The sequence below is a fragment of the Rhipicephalus microplus genome, unplaced genomic scaffold, assembly GCF_043290135.1.
Source record: "Rhipicephalus microplus isolate Deutch F79 unplaced genomic scaffold, USDA_Rmic scaffold_16, whole genome shotgun sequence".
Classification (NCBI taxonomy): Eukaryota; Metazoa; Arthropoda; class Arachnida; order Ixodida; family Ixodidae; genus Rhipicephalus; species Rhipicephalus microplus.
The window spans coordinates 7,582,561-7,609,015 of record NW_027464589.1 but is presented as its reverse complement, the minus strand read 5'-3'; the positions used below and the strand labels follow the sequence as shown (position 1 = coordinate 7,609,015).

The 26,455-nt window shown below is 43.2% G+C and overlaps 1 long non-coding RNA gene across 1 annotated transcript in view; it reads left to right on the top strand.

Moving 5' to 3' along the window:
• Nucleotides 1-8,902: 8,902 nt before the first annotated feature.
• Nucleotides 8,903-26,455, top strand: part of LOC119166659 (uncharacterized) — a 41,541-nt gene continuing 23,988 nt past the window's right edge. Inside the window, exon 1 of the long non-coding RNA XR_005109109.2 lies at nucleotides 8,903-9,081. This is a non-coding gene — a long non-coding RNA (uncharacterized LOC119166659). The remainder of the gene's footprint in view (nucleotides 9,082-26,455) is intronic.

The following is a 26,455-nucleotide window of genomic DNA, read 5'->3' as shown; positions in this document are numbered from 1 at the left end:
GCGGCATATGGGAACTTTAACTTTAAGATGATGGTCGAACCGAGGTGATACATAATCTGGGGGAAGGAAAATATCATGTTTACGTGTTGGATTTGTGTAAAAGATTTTGTGAAATAGGTTGAGACGGAAGTACTTACGGCGTGACTTAAGTGTTGGTAAACCTAGGGTAGCTTTCATTGAAGAAACACTGGCGTAGTGGTTGTAGTTAGGGAGCACAAAACGAGCTGCACGGTTCTGAACGGAATCAACAATGTTGTTAATACGGAGCTAAATGGATCCCAAATAGAACAAGCGTATTCCAATTTCGATCTAACAAGTGTTGTGTATAATTTAAGTTTTAAATCTGAAGGAACGGATGAAAAATGACGGCGGAGGGATCCAAGCATGCGATTAGCGTTATTAATTACTTGTTCAACATGCACATTCTAAGAGAGATTGTGGGTGATGGGTGATATTTATTTATTTATTTATTTATTTATTTATTTATTTATTTATTTATTTATTTATTTATTTATAATACCTCAAGGGCCCCAGTCAAGGGGTGTTACATGAGGAGGTAGACAGTTCACAAACAGATGATTTGTTCGATGGCTTCTTTGAAATGGGCGATGCTGGAGTGGTGCACGATGTCAGCAAGAAAATCGTTCCATTCTGTTGATGTTTGCACAAAAAATGAAGAGTGATGGGCAGTGGTATGCGCACGGGGTGGATAAACCACTTTCAAATGGCTGATACGGCATGAAAGACGATGGGCTGGAACGATAACATGGTTTAGGTGCAATGCATGATAAAATGTGTGAAACAAACACAGTCTTGAAATTTTGCGGCGTGAAGCTAAGTTAACCATGTTAGCTTGAGATTTTAGTTTGGTGACGCTGCTAAGATAGGAATAGTCAGAATAAATGAATCTGGCTGCACGATTTTGGATAGTTTCAAGCGTTTTAATAAGAGTAATTTGAGGGGGATCCCAGATGGCACATGCGTATTCTAGCTTCGGGCGGACTATTGTTAGATAGGTTATAAGTTTAACAGAAGGTGGGGCTAGACGTAAGTTTCTTCGGAGATAGCCAAGCACGCGGTTGGCGTCATTAGTGATGTTCATAATGTGGGATGACCAGGTCAAATCTGAAGTTAGAGTTATACCGAGGTATCTACATAAATTACCTGCTGTTATTTCAGAATCAAATAGGAAGTATTTATTAGAGGAATAAGATTGACGGCGATGGAAGGAAATGACACAAGTTTTCTTTGTGTTAAGGGACATCAGCCATTTTTCGCACCATGATTGAATCAAACAAAGATCAGACTGTAGGATGACAGGGTCGTTAGAATTGTGAATAGGACGATAAATGACGCAGTCGTCTGCGAACAGACGAATGTTAGACGCTAAGTTATTGGGGAGGTCGTTAATATAGATTAGGAATAATAGAGGACCAAGGACCGTGCCTTGAGGTACGCCGGAGGTTACAGCGAATAGGGAGGAGCGATGGTTATTAGCACAAACGAACTGCTTACGGTTAGTCAAGAAGTCACATATCCAATTAAAAACAAGACAATTAAGGTTAAGACGTGAAAGCTTCAAAAATAATCTGTTATCAGAAACTTTGTCAAAGGCTTTTTCGAAATTAATGAAAATGGCATCTACAGGTATATTATTATCTAGGCTAGAACTCAGGTCGTTAACGAACAGGGCGAGTTGAGTGTCACATGAAAGTCCTTCCTGAAAACCGTGTTGGTTAGGGTGAAAGAAATGTACCGAACGTAGAAAAATTACTATGTGGGAATAAATTATGTGTGCCATTAATTTAGAGCATAAACTTGTGATGGATATGGGGCGATAATTACTCGGTGAAGATGAAAGACCTTTTTTCGGGACAGGAACGATCTTACCAAGCTTCTAGTCTTCCGGCACCACTCCACATAAAATGGACTGCTGAAATATGTGCGCACGTTAAAGAACCCCAGGTCGTCGAAATTTCCGGAGCCCTCCACTACGGCGTCTCTCATAATCATGAAGTGGTTTTGGGACGTTAAACCCCACATATCAATCAATCAATCAAATATGTGCGAAAGAATAATGCTTGTGTATAGGCTTAGTGTTTTTCAGAAATTTGGAATTGATGCCATCCATTCCCGCGGATGACGTTAGTTTCAATTCGTCAATTAGTTTTGCAATACCGTATGAATCGAATGTAATGCCTGGCATGACAGGATGATTAAGAAATGGGAAGTCTGGAAGCGGGCTGCAAGATTCAGGGGTAAATACGGAAGAGAAGGCAGTATTTAGTACTTGAGGGGTAACATGTTGTGGAATAGGATCGCCGTGTTCATCAAGTAAGGATACCGTTTTTGTGGGGTTGGGGTTGATGGCTCTCCAAAATTGTTTAGGGTTATTTCGTAGCATATTAGGTAATGTAGAAGAGAAAAAAGAACGCTTAGCCTTCGCAGCGAGTGATTCAAATTCCCTTGCCGTTTCGCGGTACTTGTTCCAAGCGCTCGCGCTGTTAGACACTTTAGCCGAGCGATATAATCGGTTTTTCTGATTGTTAAGACGCTTGAGAGATATGTTGAACCGAGGTGAAGACGCCCGTTCCGTAATTGCAATTGTGGGTATAAATCTATTGATCAAATCATGGATTTTGCACTTGAACAAAGACCAGTTAGTTTCAAGGGGGCGTTGGAAGAATTCGTTTAAATACCATTGACAAAATATAGATAGTTCGTTGCTAATGGCGACATACTTATCCTTATCGTAAAGTGTGAGGGTTTTCTTGGAATGGCTTTTGCCTGGTAGTTGATTAGAAAACGAAGCGTGAAGCACAGCGTGATCACTAATCTCTGGGAGAGGAACTAGGGATGCCAGATTGTCGGGGTGTGACGTGAAAATGGGGTCGAGAATATTTGAAGAGTGCTCAGTAGCTGGCGTTGGGAATGAAACAACTTGAGATAAACCAAATGTTAGGCACGTGTTAACAAAGTCGCTTTCCATAGTGTGTTTAGATATCGTGAGCGCGAGGTTAGACCAGATTATTCCTGGAAGTTAAAGTCACCCATTAAAATAACCGGTATGTTAGGATAAGAGGCATTCAGGAAGTTAAGAGCACTGCGGAAATTAGCGATAAATGAAGCATCTGCGTCAGGGGGGCGGTAACAGACTCCGATGATAACCGGAGGATATGAATTTCTGCAGCAGACAAACAGTAATTCAAGGCTGGAAGGGATGACCACTGGGGAGCAATTTAATCGACTCTGAGCAGCTATCAGGACGCCACCACCACGCTTACCATCACGATCTCGCCGATATATAGTAAAGCCAGGAAAGCATGGGGCTAATTCGGAATCGCTTATTGAAGGGTTTAGCCACGTTTCAGTTAAGAGAACAAAGTTGCATTCTGTCGTGCAGATAACATTAAAGAGCGAGCCGCGTTTCAGCAAGAGGCTTCTAATGTTAGTGTGTACAATTGACAAAAGTTCAGGGTTTAATTTAGGATTCGCTGAGGTGGGAGGTGGTAGCTATGGGCGGAGGAGGATTACTTTTTCAGAAGAGCGATCGAAAACGTAAGTGGTGCCATCAATGGTTAGTTTGTTGTACCGAAGTTTATAGGCCTTGCGAGATGCTTTACCGAATTCAATGAGGTGCTTACGGGCCTTGCGTGTGTTGGGAGAAAGATCTTCGCTAATGCTGCACGCCAAGGTGACGGTAGCTAGTAACGGGGTTTAAAGAGGAGTTCTTAAGGGTATAGAAAAAATGGTCATTGACTTTATTGTGGTGCAATACTCTCATAACTTTACATTTACGGATGTTTAATTTCATGAGCTACTTGTTGCACCAGTTGGAAACAGTGTCAATGTCGGACTGCAATGTAGAAACGTCATGTGGGTTATGAATGACACGATACAGCACGCAATCATCAGCAAAAAGCCTAATGGTAGAATAATTCTGACAGGCAAATCATTAATATAAATAAGAAAAAGCAGTGGACCTAAAATCGAACCCTGTGGTACGCCTGATGTTACAGCAACGGTAGGAGAGTTATAATTATTAGCTTGAACATACTGCAGACGGTTTGTTAGAAAAGAGTGAATCCAGTCAAGGATGTTAGGATCTATACTTAGCTTGCTCAATTTAAGAAGAAGGAAAGTATGCGAAACAGTCTCGAAGGCTTTAGCGTAATCTAAAAAGATGCAGTCGGTAATGAAATTATTGTCGAAAGCACGAAAAAGATCGTAAGTAAAAGAAAGTAACTGCGTTTCACAAGAGAAGTACTTCCTGAAACCGTGTTGCCAAGGAGAAAACAATGAACTGGATTTGAGGAAAGATACTAAGTTTGAATAGATGATGTGCTCGAGAAGTTTGCAGGGTACACTGGTTAAAAATATTGGCCTGTAATTGAAGCGAGAGTGGGTGTTACCTGATTTGTGAAGTGGAACCACCTTACCCACCTTCCAATCATCTGGCAAAGTGGAAGACTGCAGAGACTGCGAAAAAAGTTCAGTGAGTATAATGGAAGAATAAAGTTCTGTGTTCTTTAAAAACTTTGAATTGATACCGTTGTTGCCTGCAGAGCTAGACGATTACATTTTTTTCTAGTATACGGCACACTCCAGATGAATCAACAGATATGAAATCTATGAGAAAAAAGGAAAGGTCTTCGACAGGAGGCATAAAAAAGGGTGTTGCCCCAGAAAAACAAGAAACAAATACATCATTCATCACATCGCAGCAGTCACGATCGGAAACAGCATCACCATTGCTATCTAGTAGGTGAAACGTTGTAGATCTGCTGCCACGAACTACATTCCGAAATTGCCGGGGATTATCTTTCAGTAGGGTGGGTAGGGTAATGTTGTGGAATACATTTTTAGCCTGCGCAATGGCGTTTTTGTACTCTTGTTGAGCGACGAAGTACGCATGCCAACGCTCAGGCGTCATCACAACTTCTTCTCGGCGGAAAATCCTTTTCTTCTTGTTTAGTAAGCGCTTCAAATGGGCGTTAAACCAAGGGGCTTTAGAAAAAGAAAGGATCTGTTTTTTAGGAATGTAGCGGTAATCAAAAAAGCGACCTTTTCTTTAAACATCAACCAATTTTCTTGAATGGTGCGTGTATAAAAACCAGGCATATAGTCTGTGGTGAAATTAGCAAGTTCATTATTTATTGCAGCAAAATTTGCGTTTTTATAATCTTTAATAAATTTAATTTGCTTCGTGCAAGGTTAATGGGCATGAATACTACAGTGAATAAAACAGTGATCACTTAGATTGGGCATAAAAACTAGGGGTGAGACGTGTTCTGGAGTGTTCGTAAGCAGCAAATCTAGTACATTGGCAGAATGAGGTGAGCAACGAGTAGGCTGAAGTACCAGTTGCTTAAGGTTAATATCTAAACAAACATTAAAAAATGACGAACATTCTATTGAATTTTCCACAAGACTTGGCGGGTCAGTAGACCACATTATAGAAGGCAAGTTAAAATCTCAAAAAAAAATAAAGGACATTTGCGAAACCGCACAGTCAACTTATTTAGGACATCATGTAATTCTTGACAAATTGTTGTTGAAGACTGTGGCGGTTTACAGCACACATTGAAGATGAACGTTCTATGCCCTGTAAATACACATGTGCTAACAAATCCTAAGTTGGTGTCGACCATAATCGCACTAGAGATGAAAGTATTCCGGACAGCTCACTACACACCACCGCTTCGACTATCAGTACGATCCGAACGATAAATTTTGTAGCCCGCTTCGCAGTGCAATATTTCAAAGTCATAAATTGCGGAAGAGAACAAAGTTTTTGTGAGCAGAAGCACATCCGCAGAACACGTGTCGATAACGGAAGATACGTCGTCGCGCTTGTTACACACACTACGCGCATTGGAATACAGCAGGGACACCTGAATGGCTGATTGCGTTCGTGCTAGCTATGCTGCTGGGGCGGGTAAACTGGCAGCAGCTGGAAGAGTGACGGGGGAAGCATTGCCAATATTACTGCTGTTGCGCTCCTCGCGTGTCTCAAGTTCGCACACACGGTCGGTAACATGGCAATACACATAGACAGTCTTGTTAACATACAATTTGTTTACTCGTAGCGAGTAAACAAAACGATGCATAGACACAGTGCATCGTGTTCCCACGAAATCAGCAGTGAACAACATCATTGCTCGGTTTTGCAGTCGTGACAAAAAAAAAATGACTTCATCCGCAAAGCTCGCAAGGCTCGGCTTCGCACCGGCAGCATTGGCTTTTCGGAATCTTCTGACCAGGCTATTTATACGAATGACCACCTTACTGCTGAGAATAAGAAGCTATTTGCTAGGGCACTGGCTCTCAAGAAAGAGCACCAGTGGAAATTTCTCTGGACAGAGAACTGTCGCATCCTAGCACGCAAGTCTAAAGATACCAGGGTCTTTCGAATAAATACCGCCTCTGACCTTTCGATTTTCATTTAACCGACGCCTTACATATTCTGTATCGACCACTAAGTTTTTCTTTTTTTTGTGTCTTCGACTACCGTTAGCAACCTCAAATATTCGCTTACGTTACAGAAATATTCGCCAATTCATTTTAATGCTCGCAGCATCCGAAAGAACTATGACGCGATTACCACTTTTCTTTCTCTACTGCACCACCAGTTTTCGTTTATCTGCCTTTCGGAAACGTGGTTGTGCGACGCAGACCGTAACATGTATTCTTTTCCACAGTATCAGGCAGAGTATTGTCACCGATCTTACGACGCGCATGGTGGGGCTGCAATTTTTGTTTCCAGTGGGGTTTCGTACACGCGCAGGTTTGATCTGTCTTTCACCGTACCACTGTGCGAATCTGTGTGGATCGAATGTGGCAAGTCACCCCTAAACAACGGAAAAAAATTAATCATTGGCAGTGTGTATCGCTCTCCTTCATCTCCTGTTCTAGAATTTCTGTCAAATCTTGATAGATTACTTCACAAGCTATCTTTTGAGAATAAGCAAGTTGTACTGGTAGGGGACATCAACATAAACTTATTAGATATGGAATCCAGTGTCTACTCGGCTTACATGAACTGCTTCAGTGGCTTCGGCTACGAATCACTTATCACTGCTCCAACAAGATGTGGCCACCAGGGTTTCCAATCTCTTTTAGATCATGTCTTATGCAATTTTTCTCCCGCCCCCGAGGCTGGCGTGGTTGACACATACATTAAAGATCACTTCCCCGTTTACATAACATTTAATGCTAGGCGCTCCAGTGTCGATAGCTGTTTTTACACATCTGTGCTGGATCATGACAAGTTTATCGATGCTATAGCTACAACTGACTGGTCACTTGTTAAGTCCGATATTCTTGATAATTCCTGCTCTGACGTAGAGGCTATGCTACAGAAATTCTGCACTTTATTTTTAAAGGCCGTAACATCTAGTACACCAACTGTTAAATGCAAAAAACGGTATAAATTTCCCCACAATCCATGGATGACAAACGGCTTATTGACAAGTGTTCGTAAAAAAGATAACCTTTACAAAAAAACAAAAAGACAGCCTTCTAATACTTCGCTTGCCCGCCGATACAGGAAATATTGCAACAATTTGAAAATTTTACTCCGAGAAGTAAAAAAGCGTTATTATGAAAATGAGTTGACCAAACATCAGGGGGACCCTAAAAAACAATGGAACCTTTTGAACAACTTTTTAAACGAATCATCTAGAAACTCACTTATATCTGAAATAATATATAATAATATTTCTTTGCAACAGCCAACTTCTATTGCAAATGCTTTCAGCGATTTTTTTTTCTAGCATTCCTACTGCACAATCGGGCATACCAAAATGATCCGTTTCTCGGGTCGCTTCTTCATTTTTTCTTTTGCCCGTAACCGCTGACGAAGTATGCTCAGTTCTCTTGAATCTAAAAAATAAATGCGCAGGTCTTGACAATATTTCTGCGTATCACTTAAAACTGGTTGCGCGTAATATTTCTGGGATACTTAGTGATATCATTAATCTAATGTTTCAGCAAGGCGTATTTTCTAAACTTTTAAAGAAATCTAAAATAGTTCCGGTATTCAAAAAGGGTGACAAAAGAACAGTTTCTAATTATCGGCCCATATCAATTCTTTCTTCCCTCAGCAAAGTTATTGAAAAACTGTTCGTTGATCATTTAAGTAATTACCTAAGCAAATTTAATATACTTCATCCGTGTCAATTTGGCTTTCGTTCAGGCAGTTCGACAAGCTTAGCACTAGTTTCATTAATAGATTACTTAAAAAAATCGATTGACTGTGGTAAATTTGTTGGATCTGTCTTCCTAGATTTCACCAAGGCCTTTGACACCATTAATCATGCCACCCTGTTTAACAAATTGGAGGCCTATGGGGTAACTGGAGCTCCATTAACCTTCCTGAAAAATTATCTGCACAATAGAGAATGCTCGGTGTACGTATCAGGCGCTTCTTCTGAAACTAAGCTAATCAATCAAGGCGTGCCCCAGGGGTCTATTTTGGGCCCTTTATTATTTATATTAATGATCTTCTCGATGCAATTAAATCAACTCACTGCGTGTTATACGCAGACGACACGACTATAACTGCAGCTGAGGACTCTCTAACTGCTCTTACTTTACACTTGAATAAGACACTTCTAGATATTACTAAATGGTGCTACGAGAACCAACTTATTATTAACCCAGCCCAAACCAAGTTTATGATATTTAGGTCTGCTCAAAGGCCATTGCCTTTTCATCAACCCTTAACCCTAGGTCCTCACTCTATACCCACCTGTGATACTGTAATTTTTCTTGGTGTACATCTTGACTGCCATTTAAAGTTTAATCTCCACACTGATCACCTCAGAAAGAAAACTGCATTCGGAGTTCGGGCTATAATAAAAGCTCGTGAAGTTTTTCATATAAACGTACTTATGTTTCTGTATTTCGCCTTCATTCATTCCCATATCATGTATGGTATCGCTGCTTGGGGGAACACGTATGACTGTCATCTATCACCCATTCAGAACATACAAAATCAGGCGATCCGCATTATCACTAATAGCTCACGATACTCCAGTGCAGGCCATCTACTCCAAGACAACAAAATCCTACCTGTTCGTAAGTTATTTTTTTATAGCATAGCCGCTCTTCTGTTTCAATTGCGCAATGCCCTGCTACCGTTTGAGTTCATTGATTCAGTTTTCTTACAAAAAAACAATGTAACCAGATTTGCAATGAACCTTAACTTTTTGCTACCCGCGTCGCGCACAAATTATGGAAAAATGACCACTGCCTTTGCGGCCATTACTTTTTGGAATAACATGCCTCTTTCTGTTAAAACGATGCCCACATTGTCATCATTCAAAAAGTCGCTTAAAAGTTTTCTGTTAAATTATTAGCTGCCTGTATATGGGCTTTTTGGGGGCTTTGCGTTTTTGGTTATGCCATTTAGATCATTGCATTTCGATTGACAATGTCCGCCACTGAACAAGATGTTTTTTTTTTTTCGTTCTTTCTTTTTTTCTTTCCTTATTTGCCTTGCTTTTTGTTGCCTGATTTGTCACTTAGCCTATAATAATTACTTATCACTCTATATTGTATAATTGATTTCCATTCACTCGTTGCTTGTTAACTTGATCTGATTTATTGATTGTTATAATGCATCGAGGGTCCCGTTACAGTTTTTAACTTTGGGACCCTCGTCTGTATATTAATATTACTGTACTACTTTTTTGAAATGAATAATAAACTGAAACTGAAACTGAAACTGAAACTGAGTACGGCTGTACAGAGTTTTTACCAAATTCATGTAACTTTTTTCGGCATTGTCATGTTGCCCTCGAGAAGTCTTCACTAACTGACACCTTAGAGGGTTGAAACTTGTCCCTTTGATAAAAAACGTTATCCTTTATTTTTGACGATTGAATTTTAACAATAATAGGCCGGCACTTATTGGGAACATAGGCACCAAGCCTATGCGCACGCTGTATTGCTTCATTTGATAGGTTGAGGTCAAGTTTTTGAGATATAAGGTTAGTGATTATTTTTTCACTCTGTGCCCAACCTTCAGAAACATTGTCAGCAATGGCAAAAAATATCAAATTGTCTCTACGAGACCGATCTTCCAACTCGTCAAGTCGGGAATGAAGAGCAGTCGTTTCGTTTCTTATGGCTGTATTTACTGCTTGCGGAAGATCAGGAATATGGTGACCCGAGTTATATGATTCTACCATCGTCTCAACTGTCGCTAGCCTGCTAGAAAGGTCGGTTACTTTCTGTTCTAATAAAGATTGATTGGTTTGAACTTGGTAAAGTACGTTAAGAAGTTCCGCATGACACGAGTCTACTTTAGCTGAAACGCTAGCAATAACTGTCAGCACCTTATCTTCCAGCCCTGGGTTTGATTCAATGTCCCCGCACAAAAGTAACTTGAGGACATGAAAGCACCCAGAGACATTGTCATATGCAACACTTGGGCCAGGGAAGAGCAGCATACATATATCACTGGAGCGCTTTGAGTACAAATACGGGCGGTTACCAACCTGCACGATGAAGCAGAAAAAATTCACAACCGGTCCCATAGCTGCCGCTCTTTCCTGGCCACTGAAAGGCGCTGACAACGGGCGGACGTTTAAATCAGCATTGTGTGCTGACGTCAACGAAAGAATCGGCTGGTCCAAAAGGTGGAACGGTGCCATCCGAATGGTTGTAGTACAGGCATCGGGTTGAGCAGCGGGGACAGCGATTAGAATGATCGTTGGCGTAGACCTGTTCGTTGACGCTGCAGAAACAGCGCATGGCCATATGTAGACAAGAGACGAAATCTGCACGATGAAGCAGAAAAAATTCACAACCGGTCCCATAGCTGCCGCTCTTTCCTGGCCACATCTTCCATGCACACCGCGTTTTCACCCTGCCCGTCCCCAGTTCTGGCCCCCACACTTCGCATTTGAACTACCTTTGTTCTTCGACTCGCTTGCACAGTCATAATTATAAATATTTCAGTACCGAACTTCCACGCCTTTCATCATTGTTCAGAGCCCGCCTCACATATTACATAATTTCGTCAACCAGAATATGTCGACAGTCATCACCTGACCGGGATTCACTGAAATACAATAAACTCAAAAGTATCTTAAAATTCACGTTTAAATCCAACCCAACAACATTAGGAGCCCTCGACAAGTTTTTTTATAATCCATTTATTTAACTTGAAATGGCAGGTGAACCAATTTCGATGCGTTTGCGAAGTGGACAGAATTAAGGCCAGACTCGTGACAGAAGGTAGAAAATAAACGTAGCTTAGCTGAAAAAAAAATTAAACGTTTGTTAGCTGAAAAACGAAGCTCTGTTCCACCACTGCGCTAACAGAGCTTCGTCCTTTGGAACGCCGAACAACGCATGCTTCTTTTTAGCTGACCTGTAGCCTGTAGTGAACCCTGGGACAAAGCAATGAATTTGTTTTTATGCCATGAGAGTGCATACAAAAGCATTAACGTCAGAGTACCACCGCAATTAAAAAAACGAGGACGAACGCGCCCGATGGAACTATCGGGAACGTTCAAACAACGTTGGATAGATGGATGAATGGATGGATGTGGCTGTACCACAGAACACCTATACACTACCATTTAGAGAAGGGAAACTGTACTTTTGACAATGCAACGAAAAAAAGGGTAGCGGGAGTGTTGTGGACTAACTTATCCGACCTAGAGACGGCGCAGGTAGGCCTATCATCATCATTGCGCTAAAGCAATATGGCGGCTGCTTGATAGCGAGTGCGGGGGGTCGCGGTGCACACCCGCAGGTTTGTGGGCGTTTATTCGCTGAAATTGCGGGGTGTTGTTCGCGCACACAGCACCCTCAAGTTACTATAAATATTTCCGCTATGCCGCCAGGTGACTGAGAGGCCTCCACTGGCAAAAAACACGCCAAGCAAGTAAGCTCCCATCGTTTATTGACAATCGTGAATGCAGCAGTATACGTGTAAACAAAGAACACTGCCTCTCACAGAGTTGAACAATACATGAAAAGAAAAGTGATAGTCATCTGTTTAATAAAATCGCCCACTGAAATTGTGCAAGCTTGTCCCTTGGCTCATTCAGTGAGGCAACGATATTTACACTGGACACCCCTTGCACAGTACTTGGCAGTGTGCTGCCCATTGGCTTTCTCACCACACATGATCTCAAAAATTTCAGTGTTAGTATGATTAGCCTGAGCCACAATATCATTTTTGACAAAACATTGACGAGAAGCACATTGCGTTGAATAAATAGAAATGACCCCACACTGCTGTGCTAGGTATCTCTGCATTGTTCTCGATATAACATTGTTGTCGATATTGTGTGTAGAATCTGTGTTGTTAACTGCGCGTCCGATCGTTTTACGACTAACTAGATCAACTTCCAGTTATGGTAACCAAGTGATTTGTGGGAAAACACCATTTACAGGATCATGTTGAAAAGGAAACTTAGTTTACGTTTCAAAAGAGGTAAAAGGGTTGCAGTGACAGGCACTTTCATTGAGCAACACTTGGCGAATAATGGAAGCCTGAGTCACACATTCCAGCAAGTCAACATTCTTGCAAAAGTTGTCACCGATGACAAAATAAGAGAATTAGCTACCCTTTCCCTTGCTCGCCTACTGTAGATCAGCTGACACACGAGATACAGGATGCCTGTTAGTGCTTCCAAAAGCACTCATTCGTAAAAAATAAACTATGCACCAGTGGATAGCACTCGGAATACACTGCACATGACATATACATATACAATAGGGACATATGGAACACTAGACAGCTGAGAAGTGCTAGAAGTTATGGTAGCAATGTTAAAAAATAGGCAGTGAATAATCATTGCAGTCAAATCTGCATAATGAAATTTTCTACGATGTTCATTCACAAAGTAAGGGCCATTTCCTAATCTTTAAGTGTTTGCACGCAAGACTGAAGAGTTATGCGCACAGCACAATCTGCTGCTTCTCAGCGAAAGTACTGAAGTGATTGTTCTGGCATAGTAGTCATCTGCTTGACGGGGAACGCACCCACCAATGTTGGCGAATATTGTTGCTCCCGCCTGATGTGGGGTGCACACTGTATTTACATTTTTGCATGCAAAATAATCACTAGCTTTTCCAATTTATGAGGAGTTGTGCACAGTTCATGGATCAACTGTGAGGATTCAGACAAGTGTCAGAACACGGTGTTGAGACTTCCAAAATGGCTGCACAAATGCGTACGAAAAAGAGTGGAGCACCACGCCAAGCAACCAGACCAACCAAACTGTTCAAGTGGACAGGATATTGCAATAGATTGAGGACTAACAGTTACTGGTCTGTAAGGCAAAGTTCCCATTGTTGGCCTCGCTACAATTTGCACAGTCATAGCCGATATGCCCAGATATCACAAAGTTAGGTTCCGAAAATGCTTACTGACCAACTGAAACATTCATCCTCCTCATCATCATCATCATCAGCCTGACTACGTCCACTGCAGGACAAACGCCTCTCCCATGTTCCGCCAGTTAACCCGGTCCTGTGCTTGCTGCTGCCAATTTATACCCGCAAACTACTTAATCTGGTCTGCCCACCTAACCTTCTGTCTCCCCCTAACCCGCTTGCCTTCTCTTGGAATTCAGTTAGTTACCCTTAACGACCAGCGGTTATCCTGTCTACGCGCTACAGGCCCGGCCCATGTCCATTTCCTCTTCTTTATTTCAACTATGATATCCTTAACCCCCGTTTGTCCCCTAATCCACTCTGCTCTCTTCTTGTCTCTTAAGGTTACACCTACCATTTTTCTTTCCATTGCTCGCTGCGTCGTCCTCAATTTAAGCTGAACCCTCTTTGTAAGTCTCCAGGTTTCTGCTCCGTAGCTAAGTACCGGCAAGATACAGCTGTTATATACCTTCCTCTTGAGGGATAGTGGCAATCTACCTGTCATAATTTGAGAGTGCTTGCCGAATGTACTCCACCCCATTCTTATTGTTCTAGTTACTTCAATCTCGTGGTTAGGCTCTGCGGTTATTACCTGCCCTAAGTAGACATGGTCTTTTACAACTTCAAGTGCACTATTACCTATCTCGAAGCGCTGCTCCTTTCCGAGGTTGTTGTACATTACTTTCGTTTTCTGCAGATTAATTTTAGAACCCACCTTTCTGCTCTCCTTGTCTAACTCCGTAATCATGAGTTGCAATTCGTCCCCTGAGTTACTCAGCAATGCAATGTCATCGGCGAAGCGCAGGTTACTAAGGTATTCTCCATTTACTCTTATCCCTAACTGTTCCCACTCTAGGCTTCTGAAAACCTCCTGTAAGCACGCGGTAAAGAGCATTGGGGAGATTGTGTCCCCCTGCCTTACACCCTTCTTGATTAGTATTCTGTTGCTTTCTTTATGAAGCACTATGGTAGCAGTTGATCCCCTGTAGATTTCTTCCAGAATGTTTATATATACTTCATCTACACCCTGATTCCGCAGTGTCTGCATGACGGCTGATATTTCTACAGAATCAAACGCCTTCTCGTAATCTATGAAGGCTATGTAGAGTGGTTGGTTGTACTCTGAGCATTTCTCTATTACCTGATTGATAGTATGAATGTGGTCAATAGTTGAGTAGCCTGTTCGAAATCCTGCTTGTTCCTTTGGTTGATTGAATTCTAATGTTTTCTTTACTCTGTTAGCAATTACCTTTGTAAATAGCTTGTATACTACAGAGAAGAAGCTGATCGGCCTGTAATTCTTCAAGTCCTTGTCATCTCCTTTCTTATGCATTAAGACGATGTTAGCTTTCTTCCAAGACCCTGGTACCCTTCCCGTCAGGAGACACCTCGTAAACAGGGTGGCTACTCTTTCTAACACAGTCTGTCCTCCATCTTTCAGCAGTTCTGATGTTACCTGATCCTCACCAGCAGCTTTGCCTCTTTGCATGCTCTCCAAAGCTTTTCTGAGCTCTTCTATCATTACTGGTGGGGTGTCATCTGGGTTACTGCTAGTTCTTATAGTATCAAGGTCGTGGTTGTCTCGGCTACTGTACAGATCTGTGTAAAACTCCTCCGCTATTTTAACTATCCTATACATATTGGTAGTTATTTTGCCTTCTTTGTCCCTTAGTGCATACATCCGACTTTTGCCTATCTCAAGTTTCCCCTTCACTGCTTTGACGCTTCCTCCGTTTTTCAGAGCGTGTTCAATTCTCTCCATGTTATACCTTCTTACATCGCATACTTTACGCCTATTAATCAACTTCGAAAGCTCTGCCAGTTCTATTTTGTCCGTTGTACTTGACACTTTCATGCTTTGATGCTTCTTAATTAGGTTCTTCGTTTCCTGGGAAAGCTTGCCAGTGTCCTGTCTAAATACCCGGCCTCCAACTTCCACTGCACCCTCCGTAATGATACTCGTTAGATTATCATTCATTGTATCTACGGTAAGGTTGGTTTCCTCACTAAGAGCCAAGTACCTGTTCTGCAGCGACACTCTGAATTCTTGTACTTTCCCTCTCAGTGATAGCTCATTGACTGGCTTCTTGCGTATCAGTTTCTGTCGTTCTTTCTTCAAGTCTAGGCGAATTCGAGACCGTACCATTCTATGGTCACTGCATCGTACCTTGCCAACCACTTCCACATCCTGCACGATTTCTGGGTGTGCAGTCATTATAAAGTCTACTCCGTTCTTATTTTCGCCATTAGGGCTCCTCCATGTCCACTTGCGGCTTTCTCGTTTTCGGTAGAAAGTATTCAAAATCCGCAAATTATTGTGTTCTGCGAATTCTACTAGTGGCTCTCCTCTGGCGTTTCTAGTGCCGATGCCATAATCTCCTACTGCCTGGTCTCCAGCCTGCTTCTTCCCTACCTTTGCATTAAAGTCGCCGATCACTATGGTATACTGTGTTTTTACCTTACTCATTGCCAATTCTACGTCTTCATAGAAGCTTTCAACTGAAGCGTCATCATGGCTGGATGTAGTTGCGTAAGCCTGTACTACCTTAATCTTGTATCTTTTATTCAGTTTAATTACAATACCTACCACCCTTTCATTAATGCTATAGTATTCCTCTATGTTGCCATCTATGTTTCTGTGAATTAGGAACCCCACTCCCAGTTATCTTCTGTCTGCCAATCCCCGATAGCAAAAGACGTGCCCATTCTGCAGCACAGTATAGGCCTCATCTGTCCTCATAACCTCCCTGAGCCCTATTATATCCCATTTAACAACCTCTAGCTCCTCGAATAGTACAGCTAGCTTTCCTCACTAGATAAGGTTCTAGCGTTAAACGTTGCCAAGTTTAGGTTCCAAAGGCGGCCTGTAGTCCAGAGATTCTTGACACCCTCTGCTGCGTTGCAGATCTGACCGCCGCCATGGTCAGTTGCTTCGCAGCTGCTGGGAACTGAGGGCCGTGAGTTATTTGACGTATGCACGTGGGAGGTAGTGGCCAGATACTGCACCAGGGTGGCCAATCCTTCTCTGGTGAGGGAGTGCGTTCCCAGTGGTGGTTACCGGTGAGGCCACACCCCAGGCCTCTTAATGCAGTTCCATCAACACGCGGATTTTTTTTCCGGTTGGGAACTGCGCGGCACTGGGATTTGAACCACGGACCTCTTGCATGCGAAGCGGATGCTCTAATATATATATATATATATATATATATATATATATATATATATATATATATATATATATATATATATATATATATATATATATATATATATAAGTTCACGTGCTACGTGACGCCAAACATGCGAATAAGAGTGTTTTCACACTCGTTGTTTGGCTTATAGATGGCGCTGACTGTCACTCCTACTTCTAAATTCACATATAAACACCAAAAAGTGGGTGGAGGGACGGCCGCTGTGATAGCTCAGTGGTTAGAGCATCGAACGCGTTATTCGAAGGTCGTAGGTTCGATTCCTGCTCACAGCTGGTAATTTTTTCATCCACTTTTCTTTCTTTTTATTTACATTACATTGGTTCTAATAACTTCCCCTGTACATTCCTTGGCATTACTGTCTGTTATATCTCATTAATATTGTGTTAAAACACGGAAATACGAGTCCTTAGGTATACACTTATATATATATATATATATATATATATATATATATATATATATATATATATATATATATATATATATATATATATATATATAAGCGAAAGAAGTGCCTACATAAGGGCTTGTTTTCTCGTGTTTTGACACAATAGTGATGAGATCTAACAGACAATATTGCCAAGGAAAGTATAGGGGAACGTGTGAGACCTAATTGTAACGTGAATGTTAAAAAAAGAAAAGTAGGAAAGATAGCTTGCCGTGGGCAGGAAGTAAACCGGCAGGCTTCGAATGACGCGTTTCATACTCTACCACTGAGCTACCACGGCGGCTATCCCCTGAGCCACTTTATTGGGCATATATGCGAATTTAAACATGGGAGTGTCAGTCAGCGCCACAAGTAGCCATGGCGGCGAGTGTAGCACACTCTTTATGAGCCTGTTTAGGGTAACGTAGCACGCGAACACATTACGAGCTGGCAGCTGACCAATAGTCCCTCGTATGCAACCTAAAGACACCAAATATGCCACTACAAGACCCTCATTAATTATTAAAGGAAAGAAGTGTATCCTTAAGGGCTTGTTTTGTCTTGTTTTCACACCGTAATAATGACATCTAACAGACAATGGTGCCAAGGAAAGTATAGGGCAAATTATTTGTCCTTTTTGTCCATGTCTTCCATTCCATCTTCATCTCTCCCGGAAAAGTTTGCGGCTCGCGTCGCCCACTGCCAAGATATCGCCCGTGCCAACACTGCTACCATTCAGGACAAGAGAAAAATTGACATTGATGCCAAGCGTCGAGTGTTTCTGTTCCGCCCAGGCGACGAAGTCTTTTTGTGGACACCTGTTCGTGCACCTAGGTTCTGCGAAAAATTCCTTCACCAATATCTCGGTCCCTACACCATCCTGGAGCGAACATCCGAAGTCAACTATCGCGTTGCTCCGGTCAACGCAGCTCCTGATCGTCATCGCCGCAACACCGAGATCGCCCCCGTCTCTCAACTGAAATCCTATATTCGGCATCCCAACACTGTCTAACTTGCTGCCCTCTTTCGCGAAGGAGGGAAAATGGTGTGAGCGCTGACTATGTACTTCATCTACATCTGTATGACCAAACCATTGTGGGGATCATCATCGTATGTCATGCGGGCTGGGCCGCTTTGGCTGGTGCATCTGGATTAAAAATGTAACCTGGTTACTGCCGTACCGGACCTGGTCTCATAACATATATATTGACACAATGTGACTTCACATTACGTGCGCTAGTCGATACTTGCGCCCTCTAGATGGTTTGTGACGCACGAGCCTGCGAGACCCAGCTGTGCGCGAACCGTGTTGGAAAAAAAAGAAGAACGTAGAAGAAGAGGCAGAAGTGAATCCTTGAGACAATCTAGCTGTGTTATTACTCTCGGGCACAAGTTCGCCCTGCCTACGTTAGCCCACTAAAAGAGTTCATTGAAGAGTGCGTTACAAATCTGGTGGAAGTGCTGGGTGTGATGCCAAGCCCCTCTCGAGTGACGGAGCACAGTCCAGAACCACAGTGATTTCGACCCAACGAGCTGACGCCTTTTCATCAGCGCTGCAGTCGACGCCTACGTGGCGAGGGTCCTGAATTTTCACCTTTATCGACTTCCCTTGGAACATCAACGGCTGTGAACGGGTACGCAATCAACATGACAGCTCAGGTCACTCCAGCCAACATTGTAGTAAGCCAGCTAATGCTACCAAAGCCTTTCCACGGCGAAAGCTACGAGGGCGCAGAGGACTGGCTTGAACACTTTGAACGCGTCGCAAAAGCTAACGGATATGGGGAAGAGTGCAAACTTGGAAATGTTTACTTTGCACTGGAAGATAGTGCACGAACGTGGTATGAAAACCACGAAGCTACCTTCCGGTCGTGAGATGATTTTCGACGGGAGCAGCTCGCTGCTTTCCCGAACAAAGACCGCAAATAGAGAGCTGAAGCTGCGCTCCAGACAAGAAATCAGCGAAATAAAGAAACTGTCGCCATGTATCCGGAAGACATTTCTCGACTATTCCGCTGAGCGGATTCAAATATGAGCGAAGAGAGGAAGCTGCGCCATCTGATGGGAGGCGTGAAGCAAGAACTCTTTGCCGGACTTATTCGAAGCCCGCCGTGCATCGTCGCCGAGTTTCGTTCTGAGCCGACTACAATGGAACGGACGCTACAAGAACGAGCAAGGTTATACAACCGGGATGCGATCGTCACTTCCTTGGACATGTTGCCACCAGTCTTCAGTAACGGCATAGAAGCACTACGCGAGCTGGTGCGGTCTGTTGTGCGAGAAGAGCTGCAGAAGCGGCGTCTTGACCAGAATGCTCCAATGCTTTCGTCTCTGGCCGATGTGATCCGTGAGAAGGTCAGGCAGGTGGTACGCGAACCTTCGAGCAACGCACAGCCAGAGCCGCCACTACAACAAAAGACGAGAATGACGTTTTCCGATGTGCTACTACGAGGACCTACAGGACGTGCGGACGTTGCAGCGGCTACACCTATGCAGTACCCTATGCCGCCGAGCACCCTACAGCCAACGCCAGAGAGGAGACTAAGGAAGAGCGATGTCTGGCGCACTCCCGACAGGATACCGCTTTGTTACCACTGTGGGGAGGCTGGTCATCTCTACCGAACGTGCCACTACCGCCAGGCAGGACTACGTGGTTTTCCTGTTAATGCACCTCGACCACGAAATGGTGAACGTCCCTTCGAAATCAAAGAATACCTGTCAGGTCGTCAAACCTCAAGTGGCTTCCAACGACACCAACTTCGTGCAACGACAACGGGGAGGTATAAATCGCCTAGCCCCCGACCTTCAGCAAGCTCCGCAATGTCTCGTTCCCCAAGCCCGCGTCGGGAAAACTAGAATCAGTGACCTGTGGAGAAAAGGCCGCTGTCGACGCTAACGCAGAAAAACCTTCATTGCTGACTCTGAACGACGACCGATTCAGAAACCGGTGTTTCGATAGTGACATTGCCTCCGACGTGTGTTCGTTGACGGCTACGAAGTCATCGGACTGGTAGACCTCGGCGCAGATTATTCAGTGATGAGTAGCAGACTTTCTGAAATACTGAAGAAAGTGCTGACTCCTTGGAAGGGACCGCAAGTTCGCACAGCAGGAGGGTGCCTCATCGACCCTACTGGAATATGCACAGCAAGAATCGGAATGCGGGGTTTTAAGTACGCCGCCAGTTTTATTGTGCTGCTGGAATGCTCAAGAGACTTGATTATCGGCATGGATTTCTTACGAGCTAATGGCGCTGTAATTAACTTGCGAGAATCTTCCGTCTCATTCTCGACTAGGCCCGCGATTGCCACCTTTGAAACGGAAGAAAACGTATATGACCTTTGCATTGCAGATGATGGTGTCATGGTGCCGCCAAGATCGAGCGCATCTGTCACAGTAACCAACAAAGCATTCAGTGAATTCGAAGGATTTGCTGACAACAACACTGCCTTATTACTCCAAAAAGGGGTCTGCATGACACGAGGCCTTGTTAAGTTACGTGACGGATGTACAAATGCTTTACTCACAAACTTTGCAAATGAGGTGCAGCACGTTGCAAAAAGAACCGTCGTCGCCAGTCTGAATGATTTCGTCCAGGTTGCGGAACTGCGCACTTTCGAAACCATTGAGTCTCATTTCGAAGACGTGGAGTCTGTCCTTGCAGCCATCGACATCGAGCCAGGCCTACTACCAAGCGAAAAAGAGCAAATAGAGAGTCTTGTAAGGGTATTCACTGAATGCTTCTCGTTGTCATCTAAGGCTCGACGCACTCCTATCGCCAAACATCGCACCATTGTCGACGAGTTAGTGAGGCCAATACACCAGCATCCCTACCGAGTGTCACCAAGAGAAAGAGAAGCTATTGGTAATCAGGTTAAAGAAATGCTCAAAGACGATGTAATCCAGTCTTTATCAAGTCTATGGGCGTCACCTGTTGTTCTCGTGAAGAAAAAAGACCAAACCTTACGTTTCTGCGTTAATTATCGGAAGCTGAATGCCGTCACCAAACGGGATGTTTATCCTCTGCCAAGAATTGATGACACTCTGGATAGGCTGCGAAATGCCAGGAATTTCTCCTCATTGGATCTTAAAAGTGGGTATTGGCAGATAGAAGCTGACGAAAGAGATCGTGAAAAGACAGCGTTTGTGACACCGGACGGTTTATACGAGTTCAAGGTACTCCCTTTGGCCTTTGTTCAGCACCCGCCACATTCCAACGGATGATGGACACAGTGCTTTGTGGTCTGAAATGGCAGTCGTGCCTGGTTTATCTCAACGATGTTGTAGTCTTCTCTGCTACCTTCAAGCAACATTTGGAAAGGCTCCGGGCCATGCTCACTACGATCAAATCAGCGGACTTGACGATAAAACCGCATAAATGACATTTCGGCTTCCATGAGGTCCTTTTTCTCGGCCATGTGATCAGTGCAGAAGGCGTCCGTGCAGACCCTGCAAAAACTGAAGCCGTAGCGAGATTTCCGAAGCCAACAGACAAAAAGGCTCTTAGGCGATTTTTAGGTCTCTGCGCCTATTATCGATGGTTCGATAAATATTTTTCACGAATCGCTGAACCACTGACGCGGCTGACAAAAGAGGAAATGCCTTTTGTATGGCTTGCCGAACAAGAGGATGCCTTCAATGAACTACGAAAGTGCCTTCAAAGCCATCCCGTAACCAATATCCACACGGATGCAAGCAATTTAGGTCTTGGGGCCGTGCTCATTCATTGGCAAAACGGACAAGAACGAGTCATTGCGTACGCCAGTCGCACTCTTTCGAAAGCCGAGGTGAACTACTCAGCGACCGAGAAAGAATGCCTTGCCGTGATATGGGCTATAAGCAAGTTTCGACCATATTTACATGGTAGGCCTTTTCGAGCTATAGGCGACCATCATTCGCTATGCTGGCTGGCTAATCTCAAGTACCCATGTGGACGGCTTGCACGATGGAGCTTGCGATTACAGGAGTATGATATCACGCTTGTGTACAAGTCAGGTCGCTAGCACAGTGATGCGGACTGCTTGTCACGGGCTTTGATTCAACCTGCTGCATCTGCTTCCACCGAGGATGGTGAAGATTTTGTTCTCTTGGGAGCTGTGACACCATCAGAGATGACACATCAGCAGCAATCCGACCCTGAGATACTTCTCGTGATCAAGTACCTACAAGGACAGTCTGTCGATGTTTTACTACCTTTTGTCCGCGGCTTGTCAGCGTTCGTCCTACGAAACAACATCCTGTATAAAAGAAACTTTGACAACAATACAGCGACATTCCTGCTTGTCCTCCCTTCACCTCTGCGACCAGGGATTTTGGAGGCTTGCCACGACGATCCATCAGCTTGAAGGACATCAAGTGGATCAGCGTTTTTGGACTGCTACTGATAAAACAGGGATTATTTGTTTTCGCACACTGTTGCACAGGTGAGGACGCTTCATAGTGTACGCAATTGCAGAAACAACACGATGGTGCCACCACTCCTTTCCACAAAAACTGAAAAAAATCAAGCAGTTAGCTTAGTCCAGTTAGAAAATGGCGGCTACCATTTTCCAAGTCAAAAAGGGAATTTTTAGTGTTCAATTTCATAAAATGTGGGCCACACATACAGCTGACATATACTGTGAAACACTCACCACAGAAATAGGTATGATAAACATTGATCACGTCACTAATTCTCATCTCGAATCGGCCTCCTACATGACAACATGCCTCCCTGCACCTCAATCAGAACCAATGGGAAGATCAAATATTTTGGTAGGGAACACTAATTACTCGCCCTGCTGTCCTGCGTCAGCACCATGTGATTATTTCCTCTTCTTTCACTCGAAACAGTGGCTCGTGGTACGATTTGAAGACCGTGAGAAATTCAAGATCACCGTTCGCAACAGGTTCAATTAACAGTGGCGATTTTTTATTCAGGTTGACTAAAGAAACTACTGCAACGGTACGAGAAGCACTAAAAAGTCAGCAGTGATTTTGCAGAAAAGTGAAGTAGTTTTTTGCTAAACTAAGCCCACCAATAAAAACTTTTGCTAATGAATATTTACTTGCTTGGAATCAAATTGCCCTTACTTTTTGAATGGCGCTCATAAAATTGCCATGCTTTGGATCGACTGGTGAATACATGAGTTTTTTTTGTGTGTGCCAATGGTGCATAGTCATCAAAGACGCTGCTCAAACGATGAACAGTGGCAGAAGCTGAATTCATGCTGTGATCTGTGCTAAAAACTTTCGCAGTAAAGATATTTTCCCCAAATGTGACAACGAAGTGAATAATCTCAAACGTTTACAAAGAGTGCATCTCATAAGCTGTACAAGTCGGAAAGCCTTATGAAATGACAAAAACTGTAGCGCATGCAAAACAAAAGGGCCCTGTTCAGATGCAAAGCAGCCCATTTTCACTCACCGGTGAACACGCCCACATTGTGCAAGATTATTCCGTCTTCATAGGCAGTCCCCGAGCGATTTGCTGGCGTCGAATTTCCATGATGGAGGCTGCGGAGCCGGACGTCGGTGAAGCACAGCAGCTAACATGGTTCACAACCTCTAGACACGTTCGCTTAGTCGTAGCGGCCCGTAGAGTCTGACACACAAGCTCGCATTGATATATCAAAGCTGAATAAAAACGGAGCTTCGCAATACTGATCGACAAAAAAAACTGCGGCTAACCATGAACAATTTGAACAAATAAACCGACAGAAACGCAATCAATGCCAATGTGCTGCTGCTTTTCGAGCGTCAGGATAATCTCAATACTTGAACTGAAACAATCACCGATCTTGTATTATTAGTGAAGGTAAAGCAAAAATATGATATTCAAGTTTTCATAAAAAACGACGTATTAACTACTCTTTTAACAGTGTTTTGATACATCCCAAAGTAGAAATAGATCGATGGATGGAAGGATGGATAGATGGACGGATGGATGGATGGATGGATGGATGGATGGATGGATGGATGGATGGATGGATGGATGGATGGATGGATGGACGGATGGATGGATGGATGGATGGATGAATGGATGGATGGATGGATGGATTGATGGATGGATGGATAGATGGATGGATGGATGGATGAATGGATGGATGGATGGATGGATGGATGGATGAATGGATGTGGCTGTATCCTTTAGATGGGGTGGCGGCTAACGACGCCTAGCCGCAATATTTATTCAAGTAACCACTAGATTTATCTTTTTTTCTTTAAGTAGTAAAGTTGAGGACTGGCACTTTGCAGTGAAGGATTTTATTTTCACTCATGCCTTGACTTTATCCACTAATCAGACGACCTTCTTGTAGTGAATTCTACCCACCTAATGTTTATTTTGCCTTCCCTGTCCCTTAACCCCTGTGCTTTGAAAAACTCTGTGCCATCATCCTGAACTATAGGGGTGAAGCCCTTTAAAGAACATTATCAAGTGTTCGGCAGTTTCCTCCTCCTCTCCACATGCACTGCATACCGTGTCGACCCCTTCCTATTTCGCCCGATATGTCTTGGTTCGCAATACTCCCGTCCAGGCCTCAAACAGTGGATAACTACCCCGGGTATTATCATAGATCCTTTCCTTGGTGATTTCCTGCTTAAAAGTTCGATAGATCTCTATGCGGACTTGTTAATCATGCCTATTCTCTACATGTCAGTCTCCATTTCCTTCAATTTCTTCTTAACCGATTGTTCTTTTTGGTTTGGCCACCTGCTGTTTTCTAAGTATTTGCCAGTCAATTTTCTCGATCACTTCCTCCATTTTGTATCGACGTTCTTCATGTTCAAATAGCTGAAAACCTTCCTAGCCCGACGATCCTCTCCCATTTCTCTCAATCGCTTCTCAAATTTTATCTTGCTGCTAGATTCCCAGCCCTCAAATGATGTCCATCCCATATTATCTTGTACTCCCTGATTTGGTGTATTCCCGTGAGCTCCTAAAGCAAGCCTACCTATTCCACGTTGCTTAATATCTAATCTTGCTTGAACTTCTGATCTCATGCATAAGACCACATTGCCGAATGTCAACCCATGAACCATGACCCCTTTCCATATTCCTCTCACAACATCATACCTATTGTAATTCCACAGTGCCCTGTTTTTCATCACTGCTGCATTCATGTTACCTTTAGTCGTCACGCATATTTCGTGTTCCCTTAGGTACTCGGTTGCGTTGCTTATCCATACGGCCAGGTATTTGTATTTATCTGTTCTGTCTAGCGTGACCTCCTGTATTCTCAGCTCACTACCTTCATTGTCATGAAAATTATTGACTGCTGATTTTTCCTTACTGAATATAAAATCTAACCCATCTCCCTCATTACCACAGATATCCACCAATCTCTGCAAATCTTCCTTGTTGTCGGCCTTTAGCCCTATATCATCTGCGTACATTAATTTTGGTAGTGCCTGATCAATGAGTTTTTCTTGTGTGACTTAAGAGAGGTTGAAGCTAAGCCCACTTCCCTCTAATTAGGCCTCTAATGTTTCTAGGTACATCATGAATAACAAGGTTGACAGTGGACATCCCTACCTAAGTCCCCGTTTCACATCTGTGGGCTTGGATACCTGTTTTTCCCACATTATAACTTGTTACTTTTATAGATTTCTTTTAAAAGATTAGTGACTCCATCTTCCACACCCAGTGTGGAAGAAGTTAAGAGAACCATAGCAAAATGTCAGGAAGCCTCTAGGGAACACAGACATGCTAAGCAGCGGGGTTAACTGAGAGATGATCTTGAAAGAAAATGGGAAATCTTTCTAAGCTGTAAAAGGGATGCATTCCTTCTGATCAATGAAAAGATTAGAAGAATGGAATCTTAATGGTTGGCAGAATTAAGTAAAAAAGATAGAAAGGCAACTGCGAACATTTGGAACCATCTATACTATCCAAGAAATGAGACGAGCCTAGAGCAGCGGTTTATAACTACACCTCAAGATGCTAGGCTAAAAGGGGACGAAGCTATTGAATATATAAGAACAAGGGGGACAGAAAAAATTCAACAAAGAAGTGTTTTATGCACCACAAAAGACAAGGATGAATCAAGCGACGCATTGGCTACATTTCTACAACGAGAGTGGGAAAAGGCTGAGAAAAAGGTTCCTAGTAGTACATCAACAGGCCCAGATGGCATTCCAATTATGCTGATAAAGACATTAGGTCCGAAGTCTAAACAGGCTTTTAGTGAGGCAGTGAGCAAAATAATATTCGATGGTGAAGTCTCCTATGGATGTAAACTTAGCAGGATAAGCACGACCTATAAAGAAAAGAGGACAAGGCTGACATAAACAACTACCATCATATAACACTGACATCAGTGGTCTACAGGCGGGCGATGCAGATTATAAAGGAAAGACTGCCGGCAGGAATAGAGGTTGAGAGGGTGCTTGGGGAACTGCAGAATGGCTTTCGAAAACACAGGAGGTTGGAAGACA